The sequence below is a fragment of the Arvicola amphibius genome, chromosome 4 (genome assembly GCF_903992535.2).
Source record: "Arvicola amphibius chromosome 4, mArvAmp1.2, whole genome shotgun sequence".
Taxonomy (NCBI): domain Eukaryota; kingdom Metazoa; phylum Chordata; class Mammalia; order Rodentia; family Cricetidae; genus Arvicola; species Arvicola amphibius.
In genome coordinates this window covers 71,664,991-71,674,455 of record NC_052050.1, presented here as the reverse complement: position 1 = coordinate 71,674,455, position 9,465 = coordinate 71,664,991, and the positions used below count along the sequence as shown (strand labels likewise).

At 47.5% G+C, this 9,465-nt stretch overlaps 1 protein-coding gene across 1 annotated transcript in view; it reads right to left on the bottom strand.

Moving 5' to 3' along the window:
* Positions 1–9,465, bottom strand: part of LOC119812843 (T-cell-specific guanine nucleotide triphosphate-binding protein 2-like) — a 113,626-nt gene that overhangs the window by 63,089 nt on the left and 41,072 nt on the right. The gene's annotated exons all lie outside the window — the stretch shown is intronic.

Sequence of the window (9,465 nt, the reverse complement as noted above, 5' to 3'; positions counted from 1 at the left end):
AAAACCAGAGGCAGTGGTCAAGGCCCGTGTCCTCTGTCAGCTCTGTCCGTGTCCACACCACACTGACATTAGTGACTTCTGTGTGTGGTGACCCACACACCCGACAAAACAGCATGAGGGAGAAAGGTCTGCTTTGTCTCAGAGTCGGAGGACTGCTGGTCACTTTCCAGAGGTGGCAGGTGGCAGAAGAGGTGGGGTCCATCCAAGCAGAAGGCCATCTGGGGGACAAAAGGGAAGAAGCAGACAGAGCTAGAGGACACGAGGCAGGGAATTCACAGTCCTGGGCTCCAGACCTACTAACAGCCCTGCCCCAGGATCCACAGCGTGAAATACAGGAGCCTGTGGAACTCATTTCAGATTCCAAACCTAATACTCTTGTATCCATAGCTTATTCTCTTTCTGAGACATCTATAGAGGAATTGATGCTGTTACTTGTATCCAAACAGCCTGGAGCAAGAAGCCTCTCTTCTTTGGTGATGTAGGATCTTCTCCAATGACTTGGCTGTGTAATTCACAATATAGAAGTTTGTTCAATGTGTCTCCTCACTCAGAATTTAGTGTCATCTAAATACGGCTTCAGTTCACTCTACTAATGGTTAGTGCATCTGGGTGGTACGACCCAGCCAGGTTTCCATGTAAAATTCATCCTCCCATCCCCATTATAATCCTTATTTCCTATTCCAGCCTTTACATACATGTGATATGTATATTATCCAGGCAGTGATGGTACACGCCTTTAATTCCAACACTCAGGAGGCAGAGACAAGCAGAGATCTCTGTGAGTTCGAGGCCAGTCTAGTCTACAGAGTGAGTTCCAGGACAGCCTGTTACACAGAGAAACCCTGTCTTGAAAAAACAAAAATAGTATATCTAAATATATACATATATTATAATGTGCTTCAGTACTTCTGATCACAGAACAGCCGTTGTGCCATGTAGCAGAAGGAATCTATCAGCAGGTGGCATGGCCTGTCCCTAATGAAGGCTGTCTCTGAGGGTGGAAGCCTCTTGGTCTTATTTACAGAAAAGTACATTACAAGTACATGTCACTACCATGGTAAAAACAGTAAACGTCTGCCTGCTCAAACTGTGGCATTTCAGTCCCCAGAGTCGGGTTTATTTATTCCCCTGACAGGTTAGAATGGCTGGGTGAGCAGAGACTGTGGGAGAGGGGCTGATGCTACCATCTGGAGGCTCTGTCTCTGATTATCGAGACACATCTGCCCCTTCTCCTACCATACACACATCCTGTCACAGTCTTGCTGGTGTCCTGCCTACGCCCTGACCATAAACTCCTCCTTGGTTTCACTGTGGGAGTCACAGCACAATTCTAGGAGTTGGGGAACTGGGACAGAGCAGCTGACTTCAGCACCCGGAAGCCCTGACTCCTATTTCGGTGCCAGTGTACTGTGAGCTGAGGAGGGGAGATAGGAGAGCAGCCACCTTTGTCTCTGTATAACAGGATACCGGGGAAGCTTATTCCTTTAGAGCCTTGATCTCACCATCAGAATCAAGGAAAGAGGGAGTCAAGGTCACATGTGGGAACAGTCTGCGAAAACCCAAATCTGCTCACCTCAGAGCTAAGACACCTCCACTGTCTCCGAGAGGAACATGGGATCCTTTCTTTAGTTACAGAGGAAATTGTAGAAGATAAAGACCATCATTCCGGGACAACAATAGGTACAATGCCCTGTGCCTGATGCATCTATGCTTGTGGATGAGTTTGCATGTGTGTCTCTGTGTGTGTTTGTATAGGGGTCAGCCTACAGGTATGTGTGTTTGTGTGTAACTCATGACCCGGTACTTGTAGCTACATACTAACTAAAGGGACTCGAGGCCACTCAAGCATGGGCTTTGGAAGGCTTTGCCCTTTTCTCCCATTCCCTCTGCCCTGCCAAAAACCATTATATTGCATCCCTAAAGCTGGCCACCATGGTCTATTCACTTATTTGACCACTTCCTCCTCCTGAGGCTGATTACTAAGTTCCAGTTATCAAAGCATTGAAGTCTGGCAATCAACAACCTCCTTTGGCTCATCTAATTCACATGTCCACTCAAAACATACGACAGCATCCTAGCCCATTGTAACCACAGTTTTTCATCTCGTAAAAATTACACCTGCATGGTCATTTGCTGCTGTTTTTCTGCCTGAGTCAGAAAACAATCACTTTAACCCTCCCTCGCTTCATAAAGGATCTCTCTGTGAAAATAAGTGTGTGGGTGTGGTTTGTGCCTGTTATGGGGTCCAAGAAGGAACCCCCACTTTGCAGGGGAGGTTCTCCTTCATCGGTGCTGAGACTCGGATGGGCCGATAATTTCCCAGCCTTTTTTTTACATATTCCAGTCCTTCTGGCACCCAGTTCCCTCATCCAATAGCAGCTGATTGGAAGTCTCCCACCTTGGCCATCCTAAACAGTCACCATGTTATTGGGTGACAGCCATCCAGAGTCTAGTGTCCCCACTCTGTCCTGTGGGACTGGGGAAGACTGCACCCCACCACGGACTTCTCTGACTATAGTGAACTCCCATGGACTGGCTGCTAGCTAGGCACATTCAGTCCAGTCTGGTTAGATAGGGACTTCCCCCTTTCCCTCTTAGGGGTTGCGCTGCCTGAAACTGGTGCCCTTTCCTCCTCCAAAACAAACTGTCAAGAGATGGCAGATTCATCCTCAGACCACACTGGACATGGCCTTGGTGATGTCGCCTGGGTGACGACCCACCCTCTCTATGAGACTGCCCCTTAGCCTCTCCGAGATTCACAGGGACACCTGGGATCTTCACTTTGACCCACTACCACCAAGGGTGATGGGCCCCACCCCCTCCATTCTGAGTGACTGACTTCAGGATGTCTCCTCCAGAATCTCCAATGGCTGCAACACTCAGACATCAAATTTCCTAAGCACATTCACTACAGTACCCAGGCTCGGCCTCCACACCCACAAGATAATAAATCTAAAAGGCCGCCTAACAGCTTTGGGATCCTAACGTTACTCAGGATCTTTTTCTTTCTTTCTTTCTTTCTTTTTTTGTTTTTCGAGACAGGGTTTCCCTGTAGTTTCTAGAGCTTGTCCTGGAACTAGCTCTTGTAGACCAGGCTGGCCTCGAACTCAGAGATCCGCCTGCCTCTGCCTCCCGAGTGCTGGGATTAAAGGCGTGCGCCACCGCCGCCCGGCTACGTTACTCAGGATCTTTACAAATTTTATGGGCACACAGGAAGAGGGAAAGAGATCCTTTACGTCTCTGCTTTTCACTTTCCCTGCTCCAAACCCTCCCGGTAAGCTTCCTGCTCACCACCTCAAGTCCTCCGCCCCTCCCTGACTCTTCTGCTCCTAAAACTCAAACTCTGTCCTGTGACCCAGCAGATTTACTACCATCCACCCTCCTCCTCATGGTCAGGTGCCTTTCTTGCCTTTGTCTGACACCCTCCCCACTTCTCCACCCATTTGGGTTTCACCAAGGTCAGACAGACCAAACTGTTCGTTCTTGACTCCCACTTCCTCCTCCCTTACTTGCCCCTCTCCCTCACATCAGCCCAGGGTGCCTGCAGAACACTCCCAAGCCACAGCTTCACAGGTCACTCCCCTCAGCAGTGACCACTGCATTTCCCACCACTGCAGGTGCTCAATGGTGCCCTCTTCTTTCCAGCCCACCTGGGCTCTGATACCATTCCAATGCCCCTCCTCCTTCTAGCCAATCTGGCTGGGCCACACCCTCTCCCACATCAGCCCCTCCCACTGTGCACTCTCCAGCCTGTCCTGTCCAGAGGACATCAGTATGAGCATATCTGCTTCTCCAGCACTCCTTGTACTCCCTTCTGTCCTAGAAGTTTTGCAACCTCCTTAGGTGGGTGTATAGCTACTGTGACTGACACCCCCTTACACACCCACACTACCCCAGACCTCACCCACCCCACAACCCCCTCAGTCTTCCTCCTCAGCTGCATGTTCTACCAGCAAGGGTCCAATAGCCCCTCCCTCATTCCGGAAGCCCCCTTCTTTCAGCCTGACACAGCTCCCCCTCCCTTCCTAAAGTCAATTTCTCCACTGTTGAGAAGCAAGTAAACTACCAACTCCCTGGCCAAGGCCCTTGCTGCTGCTGCTTTCCCACCTTAACCCTTTCCTGTCCCGACACCGCCTTCAGTTTAAACTTAATCACACCAAAATTATAATATTCTGTATATTCTGTAATGACAAAACTTTACTACATTTACGGTTTATGGTTTGTTTTCATGTTAAAAGATCTCCAATTAAATACTCAACTCAAACTTTAAGAATCAACTTAACAGGGATAAAGCTGCAAGTCCTAATCTTACAAAAGCTGTATTAACTTACTATAAACTGTTACACATAATTAAAACATACAAGTTAATTATCAGCTACCTCATAGATGATCATATTTTAATATGTTCATAACTATAATTATAGTCATGATTAATTGCAGAAATAAACTTTATATTACCTCCTGCATATTTTTTTCAAAGTTAAATCTTTGAAACAGGTAACAACTCATAGAAAAAGTTGGTCTGCTTTAGATATACTTACTAGATAATGATCTTCAACTTGTCAGAGGTCTGCTGAACATGGCATTTAAAATTTTCAATAAAACAGACTTTGTTATAGACATGTTAGCTCCTGAAAACACCCCTAATCTCTCCCAAAGAATATGGGTGGGATCAAGAGAACCTCCACATGGAGCTTACTTGAAATGTGAAAAAGCTGGCCACTGGGCGCAAAACTACCCTTCCCCCTTCACCTTTCACTGCTGTGCCCTATCCAAACCTTAGACAAGCAGGGCACTGGAGAGTTGATTATCCCCCTTTGCCTACACAAGGGAGGCCAGTCCCCCCCAGCCCCTCCCACCTCCTCCGAAGTTCCTACTCCACAGGAAGGTCCGTGGGATCTTCTGAGACTGGTCAAAGGATCATGCTGCCCAGGGACCTCTGTCCCTAATGACCACTGAGGACCCTAGGGTAACTGTCCAAGTTGCTGGTAAGTCTGTCATTTTTAACAGATTCAGAAGCTGCTTGGTCTGCACTTCCTGTTTCTCAGGTGAAATTCTTTACTCTCAGATCTCTGATGGTGTAGACGGGTAGGCCAGGGACAGCCTAAAACAGCAGCAACCAAGGCTTTGGTTGTTCCCAATCCTCTCCCTATGTGAAAATCAGGCCTCACTTTGCTAGAGCTACTGCTAGGTCTAAACACAGCTTACCTTGTTTCCAGATGCAGACAAGAGTTAGACTCACAAAAGAAATCTCAAAGTAACTTTTCACTATTCCTGCTTTTGAAGGAACTTGCTTTGCCATGAATTCTCTCAGTTATCATCACCTGTGTCTCCGGTTGAAGGATTATTTTTTTTAAAGTATAAAGTATTCCTATAGTCCGAGGATATAAAAGCTTAAGTTGTGATTTTAAAATATGTGACTGGGGTTGGAGAGATAGCTCAGAGGCTAAGAAAGCTGCTTACTCTTCCAGAGGACCCTGATTCAACTCCCAGCACCCACATGGTGGCTCACAACCATCTATAATGAGGTCTGATGCCCTTTCCTGCATACATGCATAATAAATAACTCTTTAAAAATAGATGACTTAAGGCACATGAAAACTTGTTTCATATTTCCTTCCTCCTCTCTATGCTCCCGTTGGGGTCCCACTCACCCATAGTCAGAATTCACACCAGTCCTCCAGAGCCGCCCCTTAACTCACTCCGGCCAAGGTTTCTTTCTCCGCATCCCCTCATGACCCATTCCCTCACTAGGAAAGCATGTCCTCTCCAGAACTGACATGAACCATTCACCTCAACCCACAACCCCTCACTTTAGACCACCTCGCCCATCTCTGCTCCTTATCTCTGCCAGGATGGTCAATTTCCTCCACTCATGGATTCCCAAATCCCCAATCCTAGTACATCCTCTATACCAAGCTGCTTCTGCCTCACCCCCAGAGCCTCTCTCCCCCATCAGTAAACAATCCTTTAAACTCAAAGATGCTCCCCTTGCAGCTCCAGCTCTCTGCCTCACAGATCTACACAAACCTTCCTGTCCTTACACGTCCAAACTATGCCAACACCTCCCCAGGCTGACCTTGCCCCTGTAACTCACTTCTCCAAAACTCTAAAGTACACCATCGCCAGGTGGCCTGCCTGTCTTCACACCCTTGCCACAACCTGTCTGCTCTTTTCTGAAGCTGATAAATTCACTGGGGTCCTTCCCATCACAGTCTATTCTAACTACTCACTCTCATGTTTAACTTACAGAGGACGCCAGGCTCCTCCACTGGCTCAAATTCTAACCCTCCCTGCTTAAGTCTTCAGAAACTCATCCTGCACATTCCTTACCTGTCCTCCCCGCAGTCGCCCACGCTTCTTCCTTTCCCCCAATGTCTCCAGACCCCTTCACTCCTGCACGGAGACTAGGAAGGCAGTAATAGTCAAAGACATCCCCCCATTCCTCCTACACACAAGAGGTTCCCTTAGACTACACTTTTTATATCAATGACGGCACCTTTCTGTCATACGTCCACTTGGTACTGACCCCCTCCATCATCAGCAAAGACCATAGTTACATGAACATGACAGCCTGTCGGCTGCCACCCCACTCTCATGACTCACCCCACCTCCCACAGGCTGCCCTACTGCAAAACCAGATAATGAGGAAACCCAGACACCTAACCCCCCTATATCACAGGACACTATTGTAGTAGGAGGCTGCTTGTTCGTTCCCAGCTTCCCAGATCACGAAATAATCACACAGAAACTATATTATTTAAATCACTGCTTGGCCTATTAGCTCTAGCTTCTAATTGGCTAGCTCTAACATCCTAAACTAACCCATCTCCATTAATTAATTTGTGTATTGCCATGTGGCTGTGGCTTACTGGGTACAGCTGTGTCCAGCATCTGGCATCTGTCTCTGGTGGGGGCTACATGGCTTCTCCGTGACTCTGCCTACTCTCTCTCTCTATATATATATATGTCTCTTTAAGCCTGGCTTTACTCTGTTAAGCCATTGGCATAAAACAGCTTTATTCATTAACCAGTAAAAGCAAAACAGAGACAGGAGGACTTCCCATACCACACTATCCTTACCCCAACTCTGTGCAGTCAACTTCACCCTCCGGTTCCTGTTCCCCTGAGATCACGCATTCCCACAATTTCATCTCCCTTCTCACACCCCTACTTGATTCTGTTCAAATGACTGCCAAACATCCTCCACCAAATTGACTCCCCTAAATTCATTAGCTGTCCAGACATCCTCAGTACTCAAACGCTCTGAACAAATCCTGCACCCCCCATCACAATACATAACCAAACCCACTGGTCTCCTCTCCAACACACACGCAGTCTCATGGCGAAGCTGTCACTTGGGTCAAGGTCATGCAATAAGCTCTCTCCTCAACTTCACTAAGCCTCCTTCAAGGCCTCTCTCACTGCTTCCTCTGTCCCTCTCTTCAAAGTCCTCTGTCGGTCACAGTCCCTCTACTGCTACTGACGCCACAGTTACCAATGCTCTGCCCCACTACTGACCGCTTGTCCCCTTGACCATCCAAGTCCCACTTTGGGAACCAAAGTCAAATTCTCCCAACCTCTCCACACCAACATTCAAGCCTATTACAGACATCCCCCCTCACCATTTGCCAAGAGCCTCCTCAATCATCCATGCCCCTATAGTATTTTAATTTCAAAACCCACCTAAACACCCCCAAAAGACGATTCTGATGTAACAAGAGCCTCTTAAATTGAATTGTCTGCAGCCCAACCAGACCCTGCTTTCAGATCACAGTTGTTCCCTAAATAACCTTATATAGCCAATCCTAATATTTTAGGCTCCTCTCAAGCACTCTCAAACAAACTTTAGGTCAGTATCCTGCCAAACAACAGCCTAAATTTTCCTGCCTATTGCATCTTCCTAAGAGTGGGCTCTCTCCTCATTTCCCTGGGATCGCTTCCCCTTTCCCTGGTCTTGAGACTCCTTTTCCAGCTACCGGGACCATGAACCTAACAGTTTCAAATGTGCATCCAAGAAAAAATAATTTTTCTAGCCTCCTTCACTTTCCCTCTATTAAAGTAGCTATATATTTGTCTGGGCAGATTTTAAATCAGCTGCAGACTCCAGCACACTCCAGCGCCAGGACGTGCTTTTTCCTCAAAATCTACATCCTGGTTCGGCATCAGACTGGACTTCTCTAGCCTCAGTTTGTCCTGCAGAACCTGAACATCAACTGTTCTTCTCGGCCTTCACCAACAACCCAGCTTCCTAGGGTCCCTTAGCAACCATGCCCCAATGTCATCAGGAAGCAACCAGAGAAAACAACTCCATAACCCAACTCACAGCCACTCAATAATAAATCAAACAGCAGGGAGTGAAGGGACACTAGCCCACTGGAGCATGTGGCTCTGGCAGGCCTTGCCGTTCTCCCCAGTTCCCTCTGCCTTGCTGATAACTCTTAGACTGCATTGCTAAAGCTAGCCACCAAGGTCTGATCCTTTATTTGGTTACTGCCTCCTCCTGAGACTGGCTACCAGCTCCAGACATCAAATTATTAAAGTCCAGCCATCAAAAGCCCACTTTGGTCCACCTAATTAACACGCTCGATCACTAGCTAGCCCACTCTAACACAGCCCTCCCCTTTTTCTCTTCTTAAAAATGACACCTGCATGGTCATTTGCTGCTCTTCTTTTGCTTGGGTCAGAAAGTAGCCACTTGAACTTTTCTTCCCCTGCTGAGCAGGAGCAGATTATGGGAGGGTAGGGGGTGTCACCGTATGGTGACTAATCTCTACAGTTAGTAGTCAGGGTCAGGTCTAAAGAGCATGTGTTCAGCAGGATCTGGGAATGGTGAAATTCTGCGGCAAATTCTGAGTGATCGGATTCACAGGAGGACAACACTGTGGAATCCAAGAGGGAAACACTCCTCAGACACTGCAGAACCCGAGGAAGCCAAGAGAGAGACACATTTCCCATGTGCGTTTTGCAGTAACTGACTCCACCCAGCACCGGGTGCAGCAGGGTCAGTTATGAGTCATCCCACAGCCATCCTGGGTTATAACCACCCCACTTCCTGTTATGCTCCTCAGAGCAGGAAATGGTGCAGACCTTTCAAAGCTGTGCTTGTGAAAGCCCATGTAAGCTGTGATACTTTGTCTGCCTTCTAACGAAGACACTGCAGAACTCAGAATTGACTGGAGAGACTGAGAAAGATGTCTGTCAATGTGAATCAACTTCAGTGACTTAAGACAAGACACAAATTCTTATGGTTAATGTTAATCTCGATTGATTTAAAAAAGAAAAAAGAAAAAAATAAGATAGAAGGTGACCAGAGTCCTTGCTCAGTACAGATGGTGTCACCATTATTACTGTTAGCTAGAGAACTGCTGGGGCCTGAGGCCCACCCTCACCCCTCGCTAGATGAATCGGGAGAATCAGGTGCTTGGAGCACAGGCATGGTAGAGCCTGAAAGAGAGGAGTCTG